We start from the raw sequence: 25056 nt of genomic DNA, 5'->3' as shown, positions 1-25056 counted from the left end.
GCTAAATGAATCCATGTGGCTCAAGTTCAGTCAGTCTCATTTAGGAACACAAGCAGGGAAGGCAGGGTCACTGGTGAGTTCTTCTCATTGACGTTACATTATTGGTCTAGCTGGTTGAGATACTTCTTTACTGCACAACTTCTCAGACCCTTTAACATAACAATATGCACTATGTATTCCTAAAAGCAGTAGATGTAGTTTTTCCCTAATTTTTTTTTAACATGAAACTTTTTTGAGGAAAATGTATTACTATTTATGTCACATGATTTTAAATTTCCACAGAATATAGTTTGGGAAAAGTAGCTCTAATATTACAAGATGTTCTCAATGGACTTTATAGATTATTTTGAGTGTGTATGCTTTTTTTAATGTTTGAAAAAGGGAGCAGGGAGAAATAGTTTCAGCTCCGGGCAGTACCATTCTTTTTCTACAAAAGAAGTGGATCGCATAAAACTTAATTTTATTGAATTTCTAGGTTCATAGGAAGCAAGGAAACTCTTAAGAGAGTTCCTAACCTCGAAAAAACCCGTGAACTAAAACCTGAGCACTGATTTATGTGCACATGTATACACACACACACACACACACACACACACACACACACACGGGAGAAAAGGCAGGGATGTCATAGGAAAAGATACCTATATTAATACTGCAATTAGGAGACAGGCTTGAGACAGAGGCAATGAGAATGAGCTGAACCTGAGGCTACATTAAATTACAGAATGGATGAAGATGCTAAAATGATCCCAGGTAGCATATTTTGTTATTTAACAGAAGCAAACAAAATCATCTAAGGAGATAAACATTTTCAGTGTAAGTCCTAGCTTCAGCTCAAATCAGGATCACCCAACATGAGGAAAAAAATGACCATGCGTGAAAGTCACCAGAGGAAAATAGATCTAAGCCTCCAATAATTTATAATACAGTATTTTATAAGATAAAGTTATAAAAGCCTTATGAAAATAACATTGTTTGAAAAACATAAAAGAATGGATTGCCACTTCCAGGAAGATGGAGTAGATATACTTCTCCCTATTCTTCACACTAAAACCCTGGTCATTACATAAAACAAACAAGAAGACTGAGAAAAGTGGAGAGAAAAAGGCAAACTGGCTAGGAACCTCAGGCCCCAAGGATTAACAATATGGTGGTAAGCCCTGTGGGTTTTTCTTTTGCCTCATACATCCAAAACTTGGAGCTGAAGAATTTGGCAACCCAGAGATGCCAGTAGGTATGGGGCAGTGGTGGGGGTGTGTGAGGGGAGCTCTAACAAAAACCTGGTCTCTATAGCAAAAGGCCAGCAATGGGGCAGCCTAGCAAGACAGAAAGCTTTGGATAATGCCTGCTCTATTTCTGCCAAACATAACAGGGGAAAAAATGTGGCCCCACTCCCACCCATGCCAGCAAAGGCCATGGGTAGCCTAGATGTCTGCCTTTCCTCTGCTGTATGAGACACCTAACATCCCCCACTAGGGTAGTGTCAGAGAAGGCTAAGTAGGGAGCCAGGCCTCTCATCCCAGCTGGTTGGTTATAATCCCCCCACCTGTGGTATCAGTGGAAACCATGCAGGGATCCTAGACTCCAGTTCACATCCCACAGTAACAGGATGCCACTCTGACTCCCCACTGGGATGGTATCAGAAGAGGCCTAGTGGAGGGTCAAGATTTTCACCATCACCCAGTTTTAATGAGGCCTCTACCACTATGGGGTCAGTGGAGAAGATGTGGAGGGCCAGAAATCCCACTCACTCCTAGTATTTATAAGCAGCCCCACCTAGTGTCAAAGGAAGCTGAGTAGGGGATTCAGATTTCTACTCCCACCTGTCATTAACAAGGAAGGGTCCCTCCTTCCCCTGCTAAAATAGAAGTTTTAAATAAGATGCAAAGTCTTATAATGCTAAAATGTCCAGATTTCAATGGAAAATTCCTCATCATACCAAGAACCAGGAAGATCTTAAACTGAAAACAAAAAATGAAAATTAAATGATAGAAAAGTAAAAATGAAAAAAAATTTGATATATGCCAAAACTGAGATGACAGCTGGGTTTCTGTGGATGGACGAACAGATAAAGAGGAGGTGGTGCATATATACAATGGGATATTGTTTGGCCATGCAAGGGAATGGCTTCTTGCCACCTTCGGCAGCATGGATGGACCTGGAGGGTATTGTGCTGAGTAGAGCATGTATGTCAGACATAAAAGGACAGATGCAATGTGATTTTGCTTTTATGTGGAATCTAAAGAACAAAAGAAACAAACAAGCAAAAGAGAAACAAACTCATAGATATAGAGAACATTTTGATGGTTGCCAGATCAGAGAGGGGTTGTGGGTGGGTGAAAAGGGGGAAAGGATTAAAAAGTACAAATTTGTAGTTACAAAATAGTCATGGGAATGTAAAGTAAAACAGAATATAGCCAATAATATGGTAATAACCATGTATAGTGCCAGGTGGGTACTAGACTAGTCAGATGGATCACTTCTTAAAATATATAAATGTCTAACCACTGTGATGCACACCTGAAATTAATATAAAATAATATATAAAATAATATTGAATGTCAACTGTAATTGAAATTTTTTTAAAAGGGGGGAAGGTAAAACAAAACTGGATAGAAAATCAGCAAGGATATAGAAGAACTCAATATCATCATCCAATATAATCTAATCAGCATTTATAGAATACTCCACCCAGCAATATCAGATACACAATATTTACATGTGCCCATAGAACCTATGTTAATATAGACCGTATCCTGGGCCATAATAAAAACCTAACAAATTTAAAATACAAATTTTTTTTACCACAATAGAATCAATCTAGAAATCAATAATATAAAGATAATAAAATCGCCAAGAAAATTTTCACTTGGAAACTAAACAACACATTTTTAAATAATCCATGGGTAAAAGAGGATATCTCAAGGGATTTTTAAATACCTTGAATGAAAATACAATATGTGAAAATTTGTGGGACATGGCTACAGCAGTGCTGAAAGGGAAATTTATAGCACTAAGTGAAAACATTAAAAAGAATAAAAAGTTTCAAATCAACTATTTAAGCTCCCTCCCATCTCAAGAACTTAGAAAAAAAAGGAAAGCAAAATAAACCCAAACTAAGCAGAAGGAAGGAAATGATAAAGGTAAAAGCAAAAATCACTGAAACTTGAAACAGAAAAGCAATAGAGAAAACAAATGAATCAAAGCTTGAAAAGATCAATAAAATTGGCAAACTTATAGCAAAACTGACAAATTTAAAAAGAGAGAAAGACACAACTTGTTGATACAAAGGCTTGACCATAAACATTCAGAGCAGATTTATTTATGACAGCCAAAACCTGGAGTCGTTCCAGATGTCTTTCCACAGGTGAATGGTTAAGCAAACTGTGATACATCCATATTAAGCAATAAAAAATTTTCTATATGAAAAAATGGCATAGCCAATATTGAGTATGAAATCAAGCCAACCATGCAAAATTCCCATGTTCTGCCTGACCACAAGGTATTCTTTCCACTTGATTGTTATTTGTTTTTTGACAAGGTATTCAACTTTTTTATTTTATTTTTTATAGGTAAGATTTGTTTTTGTTTTTAGAAGAGTAATGATCTGAATGTGGCTCAAAAACTCATGTCTTGTCAGAATAGAGTCCTTATTCAAAGTAGTCTTTAATCCAGCCTGTGACTACTTTCTTTTTTTTTAATTTCCATCTCCCCACCCCTTCCCCTTTGGCAACAATCAGTTTGTTTTCTATATCTATGTGTCTGTTCCTGTTCTGTTTCATGTATTCATTTGTTTTGTTTTTAAATTCCACATATAAGTGAGGTCATATGGTATTTGTCTTTTTAAGTATTACTTATTTCATTTAGCATAATATCCTCTAGATCCATCCATGTTGCTGCAGATGGCAAGATTTCATTCTTTATTACTACTGAAAAATACTCCATTGTATTTATGTACCACATCTTTATCCATTTATCTATTTATGGACATATAGGATGCTTCCATATCTTGGCTATTACTAGTAATGTTGCATCATGCAATAAAAATTAACTATTGATGTATGCAATAACTGATGATTCCCAGAGAATTATAAAGTGAAAAAGTCATTCGCAAAGGCTGCATATACCATGATTGCATTTATATAATATTCTTGAAAATGACAATATTACAGAAAAGGAGAACAGAGTAGTGGTTTCCAGGAGCCAATGAGGGGATAAGGTGGGAAGGAAGTGGGTGTGGCTATAAAAGGAAACATGAGTGACCTTTGTGGTGACGGAAGTGTCCCATATCTTGACAGTACCGATGCCAATAACCTGGTCATGATACTGTGCTATAGCTTTGCAAGATGTTATCATTGGAGGAAACTGGGGATCCCTCTGTATATTAGTTATATTTTTTAAAATTATTAAATTTATTTGGGTGACATTGGTTAGTAAAATTATAGAGATTTCAAGTGTACAATTCTATAAAATATCATCTATGTATTGCATTGTGTGTTCACCACCCAGTCAGTGCTCCTTCCATTGCCATATATTTGACCCCCTTTTCCCTCTTCTACCATCCTCCTCCCCCCTTACCCTCCGGTAACTACTAAACTGTTCTCTGAGTCTATGAGTTTTTGGCTTCCTGTTTGTCTTGTTCCTTTGTTGCCTTCAGTTTTTATATGCCACATATGAGTGAAGTTGTATGGTTCTTGGCTTTTTCTGACTTATTTTGTTTAGCATGATAATCTCAGGATCCATCCATGTTGTCACAAATGGCACTATTTCATTTTTCTGCTATCAGAATAGTATTCCATTGTGTATATATACCACATCTTCTTTATCCAATCATCTATCAAAGGACACTTTGGTTGCTTCCATGTCTTAGCCACCATGAATAATGCTGCAGTGAACATAGGGGTACAAATAGCTTTACAGATAAATGTTTTCAGATTTTGTGTATTATTTCTTAGGACTGTATGTGGATCTGCAATTTAAAAAAGTAGCTCAATTTAAATTAATGAATAGAATAAAGAAGAGACTATGAAAATGATCAAGAATATTTAAAAATTAAATGAAACTTTTATAAATTATATAAAATTTCTGGGTAAAGACAAACAATTTAACATACGCATCTACTTCTGCTTCATCTTTAATCACCAAAATTTGTCCTCTACGGAGTATAATGCGGAAATTACTGCTTGAGCTTTGCCTGGAGGGGCAAGGAGGGTAGAGGAGCTGAACTCCACCTCCACCCAAGCAGAGAATTCACTCTCCTCCTTACCGTTGTGGCGTAAACACTTGCCACAAACTTCGCAAAAGGCTCCTGCCAGCCCCTTCAGCACTGATCTCTTAAATGCAGTTTTCAATAAATTATTTCAGTTGGAATCTGTCTAAATAGCTTCTTGGGGTTGCTGGCAACATGTGGGATTTCTTAAATCTTTCACAGACTTCAGCCCCAAGGAACAATTTATGAAAATACCTCCACATGCTCTGTAGGGTTAGAAGGAGTCTGCAGAAGCCCAGGCTTGCTATGCCATCAGCACTAGTTAGTTTACTGGGAAGATAGGCTCAAACAGCAGTAGCAGAGGCTTGATTTTCAGGTTGGCCGCTCTTCTATGCCATCTTCCTCTTCATTTGTGCACATTTAAAAATGTCCAAGGGGCCCCAGCAAGCAGCAGAGATGAGAAGTCCAAGAACAGCAATATAGTTCGCACCATAATCTGGTCGACCCCTCTCTCTGTTAGATAATTCCCTTCATGTACAGTAATCACTTTCACTCTCACATTACCAACTCCCTCGTCTCTCTGTCCCATGCCTTTTCAAATAAAATCTCTAGAATTTTCTAAATCAGAAGCTAACCAAACTTTCTATTACTGTAGGCCCAAAGATGTTGTGAACAACATCTGTCAGACATGCACCTGACATCCACTCTTTTCTCTGGTGCAGCAGGCAGGAATTTGATCTCAAATACAATAAGGTAAGATGGAAATCACCTAAGAGCACAAGAAACATAAGTATTGCTGCTTAGTTGACACTACAGTATGAAAAGGTAGGGACTGATTACTTTAACATCTTTGTTATATTCACATTTTTTCCTGACAGCACTTGACATGAACCTAAATATCTTTTGTAGAGGAATTAGAAATGTAAGACCATGAGGTAAAATCTTATGATCTAGAATGTTTTTCTTTCAGAATAGACGTGTCTTTCTATAAAGCAACTTCTTTTTTTCCTAAGGAAAAGAAACACCATAAAAGTGGGGAACATCTATTTTTTTAAAACAACATATTAGTAAGCAAAGTAGGAGAAAGTGAGTTTTACTGTATAAATAATAAATAACTCACAGTTGGACTCATAACCCCTCAAAAATGCTCTCATTAGAAGTCAGAGTTCCTCTTCATGCATATTCTCCTGTGGAAAGCTTACTATTTATTCAAGGAATCGCCAAAGAGCATTAATAGGCCCAGGATTCATTAACTATGTGACCATATATTAGCTGTGTGATCTATTACTTATTAGCTCCATGACCTTGAGCAAATCACTTTTCCTCTCTCTGTTGGAATTTCCAATTGAGTAATATCTACCTCTACCGACTTCCTGAGGGTTCTTCAGGCAGGTCTCTATTTCACATTGATAACAATGAACTTCACATGTCATCCCATTCTATTCCAGTCCACAATATGAGTTAATTGATTTATGACCCAGTTCAAAATACTATGAGAAAAAATACAAATTCCTTAATCTCAGTTTTTTACAAATTATGTCTACTTGAAACAAAATCATGGTGGTTAAGGTTTCAATTAGAAATAATTTATTCAATTCTAAACAGATTGCAAGGAAATATGGTATGTGGGCAGAATTTGCAGAGATAAATGACTAACGGGAAAAAGTCATTTAGCAGTATTTTCCTAAGAACTTGGGGAAAAGACCTTAAAGAACATTTGGTCCAATCGAAGAATTTGGTCTTCAGCGGAAGACTAGGTGATTTTCTGATGGGTTAATGAATACTTCATTTGAGTAGCTCAAGGCCATGTTAGACAGTTCTTTCATTCCTGGGCACTTTACTTGGAAATGTTTACCATGGAGTGAACCAGTTTCCCTGCTTCTAACTGCCAAACTTTGGGTTTAATTTTGTCCTGTGCTATAAGATGGAAGTATCTTCTCCTTTCCCTACATAACATACCTTACAATATTTGCAGAAAGTCTGTCTTCCTTAGCCTTCTTTGTTGAGCTTAAATAATCTCTTTACAAAAGCTTTGACATATATAGTATGTTAATTATAAAATCAACCTAACTACCATATACTACTTTGAAAATACCCTACAGAGAATCAGGGTAAGATTTCAGGGAGATCATATTATTGGGTTTCAGAAAATTTGGATTTGGGTCTTGGCTCCAGCTCTAAATGTTTGATCTTGAGAAAATCCTCTAACTTCTAACATCTTGTATGTCCCTTGTGATGTATTGTTATCAAAGTTAAGCTAATTTTATTAGATGTGTCGGGTAGCGTTCCCTTTTTTCTATAATCTGGAAGAGTTTGTGTATGAGGTCTGAATTAAGTGATGAGGAAAATAAAGTTTCATAAAGTGACAAAAAACGTTCTTTTCTTACCTATCACATAAGAGAGAATATCTCCATTCATTCTACTTTAGGGGTGTTGGGATTTGCTTCAGACCATGCTATCAATTCTCTATATGATCAAGTTACTTAATGTCTCTGTGTCTCAGTTTCCTGTAATCTACCATTGAGCTTATAGATTTGCTCTAGGTATAAAATGAGGTATAAGTTTTAAGATTATTTTGCAAGGGGCAAAAAGACTAAGAAAAGTAAGGAAGTTTTATTCAGGGATTAATATCAGAGCCACACTACTTTAGAGACTGTACTTTGTGTCATAATATAAAAATGTAGACTAGGAAAACAATTATAAATAATAAGTTTAAAAGATTAAACAAAACATGCAACTACCACATGACCCAGTCATTGTATTCTTGAGCCTTTATCCCCAAGAAATAAAAATTTACATTCACAAAAAAGCCTGTACATGAATGTTCATACCAGCTTTCTGTGTAATAGCCTAAAACTGGAATCAGCCCCGAAGTCCCTCAGTAGGTGAATGGTTAAATACACTCATGCATTCATAGCACGGAATACAACTTGCAATTCAAAAGGAACTACTGATATAGGCCACAGTTAGGATACATCTACAGAGACTTATGCTGAGTGAAAAAAAACAAAGCTAATCCCTAAAGGTTACATACTGCATGCTTCTATTTATGTGACATTTATGAAACAACAAAACTTAGAAATAGAAGACAGACCAGTGGCTGCCTGGGCTTAGGAGCAGGGTAAGGCTAGAGGAGTGGAGTGAGGGTGGAGTGAGATCAACAGGACAGGTCCTTATGGTGATAGACCTGTTCTATATCTTGACTGTGATCGCAGGCACACAAACCTACACATTTGATAAACTTGCTTAGAACTAAGTGCAGACAAAAATGAGTACCCATAAAACTAAGGAAATCTTAATAAGATTGATGGTTTGAATCAATTTTTATATCCCGGTTGTGATATGGCAGTATAGCTTTGTAAGATGTGACCAATAAGAATATATAGGAATATATAGAATCTGTCTATAATATTTCTCATACCTACATGTAAATCTATAGTTTTTTCAATAAAATAGTTAATTTAAAAAAAGATCATACACAAGTTGTAGTCCTCTTCTCCATAAACGCCCCCCTCTGCATGTGTTCACACGTGTGCACACGCGCGCGCGCACACACACACACACACACACACACACACACACACACACCTCTTCAAATCAGAGAAAACGCCCCCCTAAACCCTGACTTAGGCATCCCTAAAGACCCAGCCAAGGTTAAGCATTGCTACCCCTCCTGTCCATCCTTACACCACTACCCACCCCTTGTACACATGGTGGCTTGCTCCCTGCCCACGTCACCTCTTGACTAGAAACATTCCATGTTTCTTGCCCATCAAATTCATTAGTTACTCATTAATTAAAATAGGTATCCATCTGAAAAAGTAAGGCAATTAGAGATCTGTGTTTGTCATTCAGTGTGTTATAGGCAATCCAGAAATCAATGTGGCCAAGTATAGTGGACAAAGGTTTCTTTCTGGCTGAGTGCTGAGGAATTGCTTTTGAGCAAAGGGAAAGAGCCCCAGAGAAGGCTGAGGTGTGTGTCTGGGACGCAGGCTATGTGTTGTCGGATGTGACAGGGTCTTGAGCTCTGGGAGGATGAGGAGAGATTTCATTTCAGAAAGCAGTATTTTAGGAAGGGATCTAGGAAGGCATGCGGGGAGGGGTAGAGATAGTGGCCTCTAGAATAAGACCTCTGAACACCCCAAGTGTGGCCCGCACACCAGGGACGGTCAGCCAGCTGCTGGTTTCCAGCCTGTGAAGGAATTAACACAGGACTAGAGAGCTCAGATTTAGAAACTTGTCCTTCATCACAGTTTGAGAAGCTCTACTCTGTAAGGCTACCATGGATATCCAGAGGTGAGGTGATGTTGGCCTGGGAAGTGGTTCATCTAAAAGAGAAAAATGAAGTCTGATGAAAGTTTGAGCATCATATTTGAAGTAGTGTTAAAAATTCAAAGTAGGATGTAACATCATAAGCTATTATCAGAACACTGGAAGACATAAAAAGATTAACTTTATCACTTGGAAAACATTTTCCCCAAAATTACTATAGAAATTTCTGAGTAGAAAACCACTAAGAACTCCATTTTTTTTCTCCATTCCAGACAGGGCTGCTATTAGTTTTCAAAAGAACAAGTTTTATAAGTAAATACTCAATGAAGGAGAGAACAAGCATAACTGATTTTTTTTTCATTCTTTTATATTTCAAAAAAGCCATTAAAAGATTTGGATGCTTGAGGTATTACACAAATTATCCCATTATTGTAGCAATGAAAGGACTTCACACCCATCCATTTACTTCTGATTTGATTTGCCTCCATGAAAATTCTTTGTTTTGAAAAATATTTGTCATGCTGCAGTTATAATTCACATTAATCAAGGAGTATATTTAAAAGGTAAGATTTTAAGTGCCTTATTAAGAGAAAAAAAAAAAAACTTGGCCTCACATAGCTACTTAACAATCCACGTCTTTTCACAGTGTATTTGCCAGCCACCTAAAATTAATTGTCCTTAGAAACTTATAATAGAAAGGTAATTTCACTGCACAGCGTACAATTTGTATCTCTTTTACCAAATAGCCTATTTGATAAGCAACAGAGACTAGACAGTCATTTATTGGTTCCTTGTTGCTTGCAGACTCTGCAACTTGAGGAAAGGCCATGAGCACTGTGTTCTGCAATAGTTCTTACAAAATGAAATGTATGTAACTAAATCCCAGAATTGTACAGAGGAGATACTTAGAAGTGTTATCCCTCTAGTCAAGCTATCTCTCTGGACCTGCCTCTTTCCATCCCCTCCCATTCAGGTCCATGTTCAGTGCCTCAAGGAAGGGCATCAATGGGTTGTCAAGCTGAAACCCAGCTTTAGTTCCCAAAAGCCTAAGAGGAGAGCACTGAGTGAGCATAAATATGAAGAAAGATGGATTTCTTTAAGACCAGGAAAAGATTCCCCAAGGTTAGAAGGAGGAAACAGAAAAAAGAGAGCAGGATTCCCAAGAACAAAAAGAGATGCCAGACAGACCCCAGAGATATCAGCTGCGTTGTATGTCTAAGAAGATGGGACCATAGACATGCCAGGGAAAGAATTACATGCCCTGAGAGCGGCGTGGGGCAGCAGAAAATCCAATTTAAAGAAATGATGGGCACCAGGACACCTCAGTGGCAATGTGGGGACCAGTGACCATTCTCTTTTCACTATCTCAACACCTTTAAACTGAGTAGGATCTTAGAAGTACGGAGCAACACCAGGGAAGTCAGCTGTGGGGGGAGAACTCCAGGAAGAGCTCATGTCAAGAATTTATTTTCTGCTCACTCCGAGCTGACCTGAAGCTCAAAATGAAAAAATCAAGTCGAGTTATGGAATGTAAAGTTACATTCCTTGTCCACCTGAGTTTATGAATTGAGATTCCCCCCACCACAAATCAACACATACACGCACAGCAGATGTGTATACTGTATAATATTGGTGCCATATGAGAAACCGTTACTTTTCACCTTTCATTATGTGATAAGTACAATGTTATATGCCATTTAAGTAATTGCCATAGATTTCTAAATTCAAACTTTCTGCAAAGTGATTTGTATTAAAGGCACAATGGGGGCTGGGGAAGGAGAGATGTCAGGGAAAGAAAGATTAATCTTTAAGTCCCTTAACTCAGAATTTGAATGCACTCCAAGCAAAAAAGTGATTCTCTCCATTTTTTCATTATGGTGACCTAGTAAATTCTTATTCACACACACACACACACACACACACACACACACACACACACACAATTGAAACGAGTGTAGCTTGATGTGAAATACCAGATTAGCTTCAGTCTCTCACATATACCAATAGCGGGCTTTCTCTGCTATTACATTTTGGTCCTAAATAAATGTCTTTGCAAGGTTAATCTAGGACGAAGGTAGCAAACTGTTTTTCATACTTCACATCTGTCCAAGTATACCTGCAAAATGTTATCTTCTTCCACAACATTATGCTCTCCCCAACAACAAGACACACTTGGGAATTGTAAACAGACAATCAAGTATAAGTGACAACAAAAGCAAAAAGAAGAATGAGAATCAACTGGGGACCTAATCTGCTGTCTTCCAGAGTTCTGAATCCATTATCTGGGGAGTGGTCTTGATCCAAGAGACAAAGCTATAGGATAAACAAAAACTTTAAGTAAAAACCCCAGTTTAAAATGAGGCTATCAAGTCAAAACAGAACTAAATGAGAATCAGCAAGCCCATTCAATTCCTATTAGCAAAAAATGCAAAATGAAACTAAATCAATCAGTTCCCATAAGGTGAGAAGCAGGAGCAAATTGAAAAGCACCTCAAGTTTAGAGATAAAGCAATTAAGATCAAGAGACAAGGCTAAATCTATCTCAGGAAGCCTAGGCCTGTTAGCCTGCTTCTAAAAATGTGAAATCAAAATCACAAACAAAAATCCAATTTAAATTTGAAAATGGCATCATCAGGGTGGGACACATGACCTTCCCAACTTCACTGTTCACCTCTGGCCCCAACAACATGTTTTTTGCCATGCCCTGGACATTGCTGGTCAGACTTCAGAGCCTTGGTCCTGACATCTTTACTCCCTTTCTTCTCCTTGCCCTCCCATTTTCATTTGTGATTTATTTTTTTCCTGATATAAATATCTGTCTGAACATCTGGAATTCTGTGAGCGTCTCGCAGTCCTTACATATGAATGGAGCAGCTATCTGCCAAGAGTTGGGATTAAGGGATGCCAGGAGTCATCTCCACAGCCCACAGCCACCATCTCTCGCTCGCTCTCTCTCCTACCACCGTGATCCCCCACGTCCTAAAATACATCCTCACAATCCTACAAAGTCTAGAATTTCCCCCACAGGAGTGCTTCTTTTGAGCAACAACATTACACCCAGGAAACACTGCATAAAGCAAATGCCTCTGCAGAGATTGCCTCAGGACATAGTTAGCCTTCAGTTGAACCCTGCTGGAATATGAGTTCAGGACACGGAACAGGTGGTGCTGTGATTAAGGACAAAGGGGACAGGGTTCAGTAAGAGAACCGGACTTTCAGCAGTAAGGTGCCTGAGTACCTGAGGGTAAAGGAGAGCTGAAAGGAGAGGTGGGAGGTACCAAGGTCTTCACTATTCATGAAATTCATTTCTCTTTAGGGAAAAGGCTGGTAGTATGAAGGGCACAGGCTTTGAAATCAAAAGATCTATTAGTTTAGAATCCTAGTCTTCTTACTAACTGTTTTACAGTCTTCTCACCTGTAAAATAGAAAAAAATATAAATAATTCATATGGTTTTTAAAGATGCAAAGGGTAATGACTAGTTTCTATTGAGCACTTACTATGCACCAGTTACTCCATCTGGATTATATCAGTACTTCCCAAACTTGAATGCACGATCATTTCAGCATCTTATTAAAATGCAGATGAGTTGGTCTGTCTGGGGTGGGGCCTGAGATTCTGCATTTCTAACAAGCTCCCAGGTAGCTTTGCTGCTGCTACTGGTTTGCAGATCATACTTTGAGTAGCAAGGGCTTATATCATTGAATCCTCACACTAACCCTAAAAAGGCGGGCTGTTACTGCCTATGCAAAACCCACCCTAACTGGGCTGAAAAAAGCACAAAAGCTGCCAAAATGATGTTTGTTTGTTTGTTTAAGTAAAGAATTAGGCAGCTTGTGTGTGGCGTCTTACTACTCAAAGTGTGGAGCCAAGGGCTGGTAGCATTGGCATCACCTGGAGCTTGTTAGAAATGCAGAATCTCAGGCTCTACACTGGACCCACCAACTCCAAACCTGCATTGTGAAAAGATACCAGGTGAGTCACATGAATAGTAAAGTTTGAAAAGCCCTGAATTATAGGCTTAATCTCCATTTTTAATAGATGCCTATTACTACAGAGAAATATTCTTTATATAGTGTTAAATTTTATATAGAATAAAGAATTGTAATTTTAAATAACAAAAGGAAATGATGAACTAAACTCCCCCCAACACACGACAACACGCGCGCGCACTCACACACACACACACACACACACACACACACACACACACCTAGTAACAAGTGTAAAACGACTTCCTTGTCTTACCCTTTTTGTCAGAATGACTGATAGCACTCTTTCCTAAGCTCAATAATCTTGACTCCCCTCAGCCCCCAAAAAAAGATCCCGACCAAAAATTAAAAATTAAGAAAAGCTTTTATGATAACTTAATTTCCTACAAGTTATCAAATGTGTGGAGAACTAGCAAATTCTCTTACTCCATTGATGGTACTTGAAATTTACAGTTAGGAATTACGTATGTTCCATCCCACACATTTGCAAGGCTGTTTTCTCTCTAGGAGAGCCTTTCCCATATGGAATGTGCGAGGAAAATTAAGATGCTCAAGCCCTGTGTTCAGGGGTGTTTATTTTTTATTTTATCTAAGAGGTGATATAATTTGAGAGGAACTACTAGAGGTAGAAGAAAAAGAACATAATCAAACACCAGTTGAGGAAAGGGGTCTTTATTCTGTATTTATTTGTGAGGTCTGAAAACTATCATAGAGAGAGCTTTTTTTTTTTTTTTTTTTTTTTTGCCAAAACGGTAGTTAACTGTGACCACTGCTAGGGTCCTGTGAATTGGCTGGGTCTAACTGAGGTGGCCTGAGCAGGCCTCTGCCCAAGGAACCTTAGTGAAGAAAGGAAATGCAAGTCCAAGTCCGAGACAAAGTACATGGAACACATGCTGTGGTCCATTAATTCCATTGTCCTTCCCAACAGATGGGGCTCAGTAAATACATTTAAGCTTTAAAAAAACAGGAAGGAGCTGAGATTCAGACCAGAAATTTGATGTGAGGAAAGCATTCTCCCAAATCCACTGCCATTTCCCCAAGGTCACCTGCCTTCCCTTACCCTAGAAATGCTGATCCCAAGAGAAAAAAGAAGCAAACCAGGCTTCAAACAGACATATGCATTTTTTGGCTTTTGGACCAAGAGTATCAGTCAGGAAATGGGCAAGAGATGCCATCTTTGTTTACCCACTTTCCCCTTTGTAAAACCACTGGAAGCTTGTATTTGAGAATGTATATGTGTCTTTTATTTATATTTATACCTGTATACTTATACTTAATACTATTATGGTGATCATTGGGAAACTTGCTGTGAACGTGCAATTTCTACATGTAAAAGGAGACGAGAGAAACACTTCCAGTACCACACTGCAATTCTTAGCACTTTTTAAATTACCTGTCATATCTGGTATTAAAATTGCCAATCTGCATTTATTTTGAATATGAGATATATATTAAACTTTCACTTTAATAAATAATAGAAATTAAGCCATGGCAGCCTGAATCATCACAGTTCTTGACTTTAATTCAAGTCAATAAATACCGAGCACTAACTATGCACAAAGAATAGGCGGCAGAAGGTGCTACAAGACATTCAAAGAGGTGACCATGCCAAAGGCCCTGTCCTCTGGGTCCCTGCTCAGTACTCACTGCTTTTCAAGTATGCCATAACTGGAATGCTACTTATTTCTAAGAGGAAAATAAAGTCTAGCCTATCTTCAGTGAGGCTATGTCTAAATTATGGAGAAATGTGCACATGTATATATGCACACAGGTCATTTTCAGTGAAGGCAATAGGTGACAGGAGCCAAATGAATTCTGCCAACTGAAAGTGCTCTATAAATCCAAAGAGGAAAAGATGGCTGGGACCAGTGTAGCCATGGGTGGCTTTTGGGAGGGGAGTGGGACTTTGTTTCAGCCTGAACGGACCAGTTAAGGGACTTACAGAGGTAGAACGGAGGAAGTAACACATACTACGTGAGGGAGAGCAAAGCTGCTAGAGAAATATCTAAGCAAGCTGGGAGGACAGTCAGGCAGCCAGGGATGTGATGAAGGGCCCAGACGCAGGAGCCACGCTGGGTTTGAATCCTGGCTTCACCACATACTAGCTGGTAAGCTGGGCAAGTGTTACCTGTGTGTACCTCAGTACCTCATAGACATTTCATACAGATTAAATGAGTTACTCTCTGTAACTCTGGTGGGTTGGAGTAGAGTATTCCTGCAAGTGAGTTCTGGGACACAGGTTTGAAAGGTAGACGGGTCCATTTGTGGAGGTCCTTGGATGACTTGCTTTAGGCTTGGTCTTAAAAACAACAGGAAGCCATCGAATGGCATAAACCAAAGTAACAGAATATCTTTCCTCATGTGTCAGTACAAGGGTTTCTTTCTTCTAAATCTACTCTTTTATACGTATCTTGGAAAAACGCTCATTTTCCTCACTTATATCTTTTCATTTCAGTACTCCTCTTTTCATTTTTATAATGGTTTTGTGCAAATTTGTGAGGGTTTTGCATTCATATTGCTTTAAGAACCCTCTAATTACTAAGCTAAACTAAAAGAAAGCCTGAAAATAAAGATGGACCATAACAAAGAACATTTTCCCCCAGCCTAATTGCTATTAAGAAGAATATCTTTTTAAAGCAAGCAAGCCTTCATGTATTATATACCCATTATCAGCAAAATATTAGATTCATTGAATTCATAATTTATAAATGTAAGAATAAAGTGCCCCAGGGGTGTGTTCAAATGAGGCTAGATTCAATAATACAGAATTAATCACCCTGTCCAGTGTTCAAACGTCAAATTTATTGTATTTAATTAAGTAACCCAGTGATTTCTCCAAATCTGATAAGTTGTCTTTATACCAAGCATGGAAATACAGATATTAGCAGTCAAGAAAAGTGCACAATCTTCAAATGGGATCATTTTCTTACAAACAATTTTTGTCCTGTTCGACCTACTGTTGCTGGTAGCTTGTGTGGCTGCTATGGCACTTGGCGCCGCAGCCGCCTCAGCCTCCTCTGAACGCAGCCACGGCCGCTGTGACTTACTCAGGGGCTCTATTCACTCCCATCTAATGACACCGCTCCCCCAGGATTCACCCTATGTCTGGTGTGGGTGCCTGCTCAGCCCCACACACACTCATGAGGACTCTGTAGGGGATTTAACACCCCGTGGACAACCTCAACCAGGGTGGGGGCTGGTTCGAAGAAATGTTTCCCCCGTTCTTCCCTCAGGCAGACCATTCTGAGAAGCACCCTCCAGGCTGCCAGAGGGTCCCAGTGCATTAAGCCCAGCTACCCACAGCAGTGCTGACGCAGACATGTATATTCACCTGGGCTTTCCGTCCTTCCTCATTTCACTCCTAAGCTCACATCCCATATAAACTACTTGAACATAAACCTTTCTCTCAGGCTCTGCTTTCAGCAGCACCCTAACTATAACAGCCTGAAAACACAAGTCCAAATACAGGGAAACAGAGTCTATTTTGGCAAATTAAAGTGATGTCTATTTCTATAAAAATCCATAACTGTGGCCTATATTATAGAAGGGACATTTATTTTAATTTAGAAAATGAGAAGTGTTATATAAATACTCCCAGCAGCAGTTTGACTTTCATTCTTTTATTATTTTAAAGGCTATTTTGGGGAACTTTGAATATACAACTGCCACCTACATTTCCCCAGTTTTAATTTGGCAATCCCATATTAATCCAAGAATGTGCTAAATTGAGTGATAAGGCAGAAAGCTGAGTTTATACCAGATATAAAGGCTGTTCTAGCCTTTGTTTGTATTGGGACATGTGAAAGATACCTTTTTTATGAAGATTCTCTGATTATTAAGCAGCACATTATTATCTTGGCAAACTGATTTTTATACAGGAATATCTTTATTAGTGAAGAGAATGCATTCGACACAGCTTCATTGTCACCGGTAGAAATGATACAGAAAGCATAGGAAAGGGGCCTAAGATACGAGGACAAGGATCTTTGTGCTAGAAAAATATCATTAAATAGGACTGCATATAATCTTAAATATACAAAAAATACAAAATGCATCTGGAAGCACAGAAGTCTCTGCACAGAAAAAACACAAAGAAGCACCTGAATCTTTGTATTCAGACTCTCTGAATCAAAGAGAGAGATAGGGAGGAATTGTGTTCAATTCAGGGCTCACTGGGCAGTTCTGTATTGAGGCAAGGTAGGAAACAGAGGGATAGAAAATGCTCTGCCCTCAGCAATTTGAAGGGGAGAAGGGTGGTGCTGAGAACTAGGCACAGCTCACTGCAGTACGTACCATATTTTCCCCACACCGTAGACAAGGAAACTGAGGCTCAAGACCACCTGCTCAAGCTCCCAAAACTCCAAGGTGGCAGATCAACTACATTCTTGACTAATATACTGTGTTATTTGTTTTGTTTTAATCACAGTTGTCTCCCAAATGCCTAGCACAGTGCCTGCTATCTATGAAGATGAATAAATATTTGTCTCCATGAATGAATGAATCAATGAATGAATGATTAAGAAAAGGGCACCACTGGTACCTTTTCGGTCTTCCCTGGAGTCTCAGGGGGCCACCCACACAAAAGCGGTTACACTTGCGGTAACTTCTCAGGGTTAACCTCAGAGCTAGCTCTGCTGATATTGTAGTACCACAAGAGCCAGTGGAGTGTGCACATAAGAAAAATATCTTACCGATAAAGGCCCAAAATGCCTTTAATGGGAAAAAGGTTTTAATTCTAAATTAGAGATTAAGTGCTTAGAAAGAAAATACCTAGTGAAGATAACCATGCAATGAAAATCATTGCTATATTAGTCAGTCTTATCATGAGTATAAATGACTGATATTATGGGTTTTTTTGCTTTTTCACTATATTTTAGGGGTGCAAGCTGTCAGCTAGCCAGAGATCTCATGCTGAATGGCCTCAGTGAGAGATATGGCAGTTACCAAATGGGGGAAAGGGGACAGAAAAAAAGACATGCAACTTGAAGAAATCAGACCCTGGAACTGCACAAGTGCCTCCACACAGGTGAGTTTACACTAAACTGGGCCACAGGAAAAGAAAAAAGAATCAGCTCGTGGACAGATTTCTATCTAACATGGCTTTAGAGACCCACAGCTCTGTTGGATAAATTTATGAAGATTCTTCTGTTTTTCCTAACTTAACATAGTCAACCTCATTATAAACAAAACAGTTTGCTAGAAGTTTATTACCTCAATATTTCTGTTTCTAGCCAGGGAAAAAGTAAGCTTTCTAGTTATTTCAAATGGAATAAGTAGCAAAAATGTTAAAACAATATTGTAACAGGGAATTGGTTGCAAATGTGTTGGAAGGACTAAAGAAGCAAAATAGGATGGAGGTGGTACCCAGAGCCCAGGACTCCCCCCTGTTTCTGAATCAGCACTGTCATCAAGCAGGGACCCAGTACATGTCCCACTCTTGCGGACTGTGTATCCAGGAGCTTAGCATCCCACTGATTCTGCGGGACCTACCACTGATGCTGGCAACACTGACCACCCTGCTGCACGGTAGAGGTCATCTTACATACACTCTATCTTACCATGCATTTCTTAACTGCTGTCACTGTCAGTTTGTGGGGTCTCCACAACAGGGGAAGGAATCACAGTTGGACCAGGTAATTATAAGCATTGGTAATTAGTTGGTATACATTAGAGAAGAAGAACAACTAAATGGTGACATCCTGTATTTGAAATCAAAGACTGAGTAGAGGAGATCATCCTCCCTGATAAGGGTGGGCCTCATCCATTGCTTTGAAAGCCCGAATAGAGTAAGAGACTGGATAAGAAAGAATTCTTTCTCTCTGCCTGACTATCTTCAAGCTAGAACATCAGTCTTCTCCTGCCTTCAGACTCCGAGTGGAACTTACGTATTGGCTCAGCTTTCCTGGTGATCAGGCCACAGATTCAGACTGGAACTATACCACCAGCTCTCATGGGTCTCCAGTTATCGACTGCAGATCTTGGACTTCTGAGCCTCCATAATCACATGAGCCAATCGTATAGTACAATAGATGATAGATAGATAGATAGATAGATAGATAGATAGATAGATAGATAGATAGATAATTTAAGGACTAAACATTTAAGGACTAAAACATTCACTAGATGACTCGAAGGACAAAAAAATCCCTGTGGAGAACCAAGTTAGTAAACTGCAAAATCAAATAGAAGAAATATCTCAAAGCTCAAGCAAACATAAAAAGATATAGAAATAATGAGGGAAAAGATAAACCACGTGGAAAATAAATAGAGGATAACTAAACATCACCAGACTAGGAGACAGGAACAGAAGGGGAGGCAACGTAAGGACCAGTCCTACTGTGATTGACAGCATTGGCACAAAATGAGTGAAAACAGATGAGTGGCCTCTGTGAGCCCTAAAAGAAAGCTGAGTTCAACAACCAAAGAGAAAAAGGAGTTCAGGGAACTCTGTCAAGGTGATGAGTAAAATGTTAATGGATACAATTAGAGAAAGGTGTGTCAAAGGCAGTTAGAAAGCCAGTAAGGTCTGGTGTGTGTGTGTGTGTGTGTGTGTGTGTGTGTGTGTGTGTGTGTGTGTGTGTGTGTAATTTCTGGGTACTTTTTATTCACAATGAGTACAAGTTATGTACTTTTGAATGATGCTGGCCATAGCAATGGTTAATAGTGTGAAAAGAAAACTGGAATCAAGGACATATGTGTTCTGGTCTTAGTTTTGTTACTAACCAATCCTTGGACAAGTTATTTAATTCAGTTAAATCTAAACTCTCATGATACACAATCCCCAGACTCTCTGACCTTTTAAAAGTAAAGATATAAGACAAGATCACTGGTCCCCAAACGACTGGTCCCCACACCAGAATCATCAGGGGAAATTGCCCATCCCGAGACTAAGGGACTCTAATACTTTGCTAGATCTGGCATGAACCCTAATATGAATTTCAAAAATCTCCTCTGGTAACTCTGAAACAGAGTCAGTTTGGGGAACCACTGGTCTGTATCCTGCAGCTCTAAAACCCTAGAGTGATCTCAGAGTCACCGAGAACAAAGGACTGAGATGACCATGCATCAAGTTGGGTATTTGATTTACACAAGCCACAGAAGTAGTAGGGCTGTTTGGTTTTCAAATAGATTCACTTATCAGGCTCTGTTAATTTTGTTTTATTATTTGGTTGTAGTGGAGGAAAGAGTACTTGACGTAAAATATGTGCCTTTGTGTCGGCAACACACCTCTAAACCAAATGATTGAAAGCATCAAAGGAGGCTGAGCATAGATTGGTTGATAAGCCTATCACAAGATCTGGAAAATATTTATATTTTCCCACAAGACTAAATGAAAGTAATACGTATAGAGAGAGCAAATGTTTTCATTTAATATTAACTTTCCTTTTCTGAGAATCCACTCTGGGCTGTGCAATGGGCTGGCATAAGCAATGACACACAAGAGTGGGAATCTGATTACATTGCATCTGAGGGGAAAATATCTCATTTAGGGCTGTTCTCATTCTTCAATTCCATTAGTTACATTTATATTGCTGAGCTTACCTCTATTAGGAGCTTCTTAAAACCACAAACAGGAAAATTTAATTTTGCACAAAATATATGTATTCTGACTTATCTAGATTCAAAAATTCTTTTTATAGCTAAAAAACACTTTGTTATTTGTGACTCCTTTAAAATATTTTGAAACCTCTATGTGAGTAAAAAAAAATCATATCATTTTTTTTATTCAATATCAATTAGGCTATAATAATTCATTTTATCAAACCTCCCTGGGATATCCCGAGATCTGTATGAACTAACCACTATGGTGATTTGATTTTCATTTAGAAGAGAATGTATTACTACATAGTCATCCTCCGTTTCTAAGATAACCTCTCTCTACTTTTAAATTAGAAACTGGGTATGAATTTTAACCTTTTTGGTCTGTGATAAAAGTGTTTTAAAGTCTTATTTTAACAAACAAAATGATTATTTCATTGCTTTATCTAATTTTGTGAGGTATCCAGGGAAATAGAATGTGAAACCCAAATTAACAATACTGATTGCCATATTTATTTGAAAACTATTTAACTTCCCCGACACTCATAAGGCTCCTTAGTAGCATTTCAGCTTCATGACACACAATACTTATCCTATCCAGAGATCTAGAATGACAAACTAGCAGAGAAGGAAGGGATCTGAGAGCTCATCAAATGCAACTTCTTCCTTTTTTGGAAACTATATTTCTACCCTAAAATATGGGTACTCAGCTTCGGCCTAAATTCCTGGGGCAAGGAGAAAGCCAGAACCAGTGTTGCAAACTCTAGCCATTACTTGGGAAAACCATCACTATATAGAGCTGTTTATTCCTAACATCACAGTTCTGACCTCTGCCCAACAGAGGAAGACTAGTCTCCTTCTCCTTACAGCTCTCAAAATATTTGAAGACCGCTGTGCCTCCCAAGACACCTGGAAGTTCACACACCAACTTCCTGCTGCTGTCCCCACCATAACATAGTTTTTCTAGGTCCCTGTCACCAAGACTCCTTTAGATCTATTATATTCCCAGAATAAGAATGTTTTGTCTATAGAGGGAAAATATTGTTTTTTGTAAAGGAGTATTGATTTCTCTGTCAGAATTTAAAATTAAATGTTTGGTGTAGAAAAGCTAAAGGTTTTTGTTTTATACCGTTTAAGTCCTTCCCAAGCACCACATGTTCTTTTATGGCTCCCAAGCTAAAACAGTATCATACTCATCTCTGAGTCCTCAGGAGCTAACAAATTGCCAGCACATGATGAGCTTTCAATAAATGTTTGCCTTTATTAATGAAATCCAAGTCACCTCAACTGAATTTTTTAAAACACTGTCATCCTTAATTAATTGCATAATAAACGCATCTCTAGACCAAGATCTGCAAATGAATGGAAGTCCAGCTGTTTTTATAGAATAATAGGGGTCTTATGGATGCAATATTGAAGTTCTGTGCTAGTGTTATTTCCCTAGTAATTTTTCTTTTGCATAAAATCCTTTACTTTTCAGGATTATATTATTTTCACTATTTTTCTGATTATTGGCAAAGCCAAGGGTTTAATCCAGGTATCATACTTCCCATCTCTCTTTTATAAAGCCTTATAATAGAGGTATGTTTTCTTTTTAAAGCCCACTTAAAAATTTTCTTTTATTCATTAAAATATCAGCTATTAATAGCAATAATAAAAAATTTTGCAACTGGGCATCCTGTATCTTGGACACTTCAAAAATATTTGAAATTATCAAATTACCACCAGCCATTCCTTGTGAGATATGTGTAATTCCCTGGTATTTATTCCTTTTTATAAAGAAGTCATACAACAGCCTTAAAAAATTTCCTTGACCTAAGAAATACCCCTTTAACCCATAGTTGTGACACCCCAAACTCTCTTAGTGAATTATTTCCCTTCAGAAAGCACGGAGCAAACTGTATCTCTGAGACCAAGCCTATTTTATACCCAAAGATTTGAGAGTGCCTTAGCCAGCCCCTCAGGAGCCCAGATAGTAACCCTGGCCCCAGAGACTACCCTCTATCCTGTCCAACTTTTATAGTGAAAGTCGAGTAAACTTATGGTGTACGTAAACTTCAGACCTCTTCAAAGCAGGCCAAGCAAATTCTCAAGGTGATAGGCCATTAACAGCACCCAGGATGGGCAGCCTATGCTAACTCCTCCTGCTGGTGACCGAGTCCTATCTGCTGAAAGGCCTACCTGCTGCAAAGGCCTGCAAAGTACTCAACCCTGGCCCCAGTGAAATCATTTGGCCAGTGCTGACAGAAACATGGAAAAACGTAGCAACCAAAAGTAACTTCATTCCCTTAAAAAAATCATTTCACTCAAGAAATATGTATTGTGCTCCCCTATATAATGGACATAAATAAATTTTTTTAAATTTAATTTTGAGCAAATTAAACTTCCTTGTACCTTTCTTCATAATATGACACATTTCTGAGAACCGGAAGAGAATAAAATTTACTTGTGTCAGGGAAGCATCACAAACCTGTATTTCAGGTTGAGGTATCAATTTTCAAAAATATCTTTTTGTTGTTTCTAGTCTTTTTTATTTCTTCTTCCTTGTATTATGCAATTATCTGGGTTAAATCCTTAGGCCAAAAACCTCCTACGTTGTGTTTTTTTATCATTTGCAGTCAATATTGTTTTCACCTGCCCAGCATGTTATAACCTGCCATTGTTCATTTCTTTCATTAAAGCTCCCATATTTCTCTTTAAATATAAGCAGATTTTGAAACTCATTTGAAAACATTTTAAAATAAAATTGTATATGTTTTTATGATAGTGGTAAGGGGATCACAATGCCACAATAAATTCAAGGTTCAAACCTAAATACTCTCAGGGGTAGGTACCATGATTTTTTAGACAGAGTTCTGTCAATTAAGTATTGTAATTTTGTTGGTAGGAAGAATTGCAAATGTCTCTAAAAGAAAATTATTTTGCAGAGGCAGAATTGTTAAATACATAATTGTAAGTAGCACCTACAATATTTCAGATGTTAAAAAAACAAAAAAATTCATACCCAAATCAAAAAGAATATACAATAGATTTATCCTCTCAGTTTCTGTGTCTGTGTTTGTTCACCTAAATTTAGTAATTTAAAAGTAGTATTTGCATGAACTCATTATATAGTTGTCTGTAGAGAAAATCAAATAATAGACTTTGGAAGGCAGAGGAAAGAAAATAAAGACAAAACGTAGAAAGAATCAAATGAATACATGAGAGGAAATAAACAGTTGACAGTCATTGCCCTTGCCAGATTGGTTCCCAGAAGGGATCTCAGATTAACTATAAAGTATGTGTGATAGTCAACAATTTTTTATCCTGAAATTTGCTGCACTTCTCACATTTGTGTCAGTTCTAAAAATTATTAGATGTTTCTACATTACAAGTATTATGCATGGTATAGTACAGCCAGTCCATAATTGTACAATATATCCATATGTTCATTCAAAAAATATTTGCTTAGTACCCACTAAGTGCCTGGCATGGGAGTAGATGCTGGAGACACAACCAAAGGCAAAACCACCGTCTCTGTCCTCGTGGATTTTTTAGTCTAGAAGTGCAGTTCAACGTTAATCTTATAAGTATGTCATTGCAACTGTGCTTAAGTGCCATGAGGCAAAGGTCCAGGGTGTTATGAAAATGGGTACCCATGGGGACCTGATCTAAAGTGAGAGGATGAAGAAAGGCTATTTGTCTCCTGGGTTTCCAGGGAGACTGTGCAGACGAATGCCATTGTGGTCCTAGTGGCTTGTTTTGTTTTCTGGTGGATTCAATTTGCTCAGTTTAATGTTATACCATGCTAACCCCCCCACCCCAGGAAAAAAAATATTTTTAAAATCAAGGTGCTCTCTTGATGTCTGTGTAAATTTAAGCCTTTGAGTAAAGGATCATGATATAGAATGGTATAGATCTCTTCCTTGAGACTCTTCTCCAAAACTACACCAAGTTTGTATTTTTTTTTTTAAGATTTTTATTGGGGAATTGGGGGGATGGGAACAGTGCTGGGGAATTGGGGGAAGGGGAACAGTTGCTGTCATTTTGTTCTTCAGTCTAGTTGT

The 25056-nt window shown here is 38.2% G+C and overlaps 1 pseudogene; it reads left to right on the top strand.

The window, feature by feature from the left end:
• LOC109394159 (60S ribosomal protein L12-like) overlaps positions 1-25056 on the top strand; it is a 105910-nt pseudogene that overhangs the window by 60864 nt on the left and 19990 nt on the right.

This window comes from Hipposideros armiger, unplaced genomic scaffold (assembly GCF_001890085.2).
Source record: "Hipposideros armiger isolate ML-2016 unplaced genomic scaffold, ASM189008v1 scaffold_413, whole genome shotgun sequence".
Classification (NCBI taxonomy): Eukaryota; Metazoa; Chordata; class Mammalia; order Chiroptera; family Hipposideridae; genus Hipposideros; species Hipposideros armiger.
This window is presented reverse-complemented; position numbering and strand designations above follow the sequence as displayed.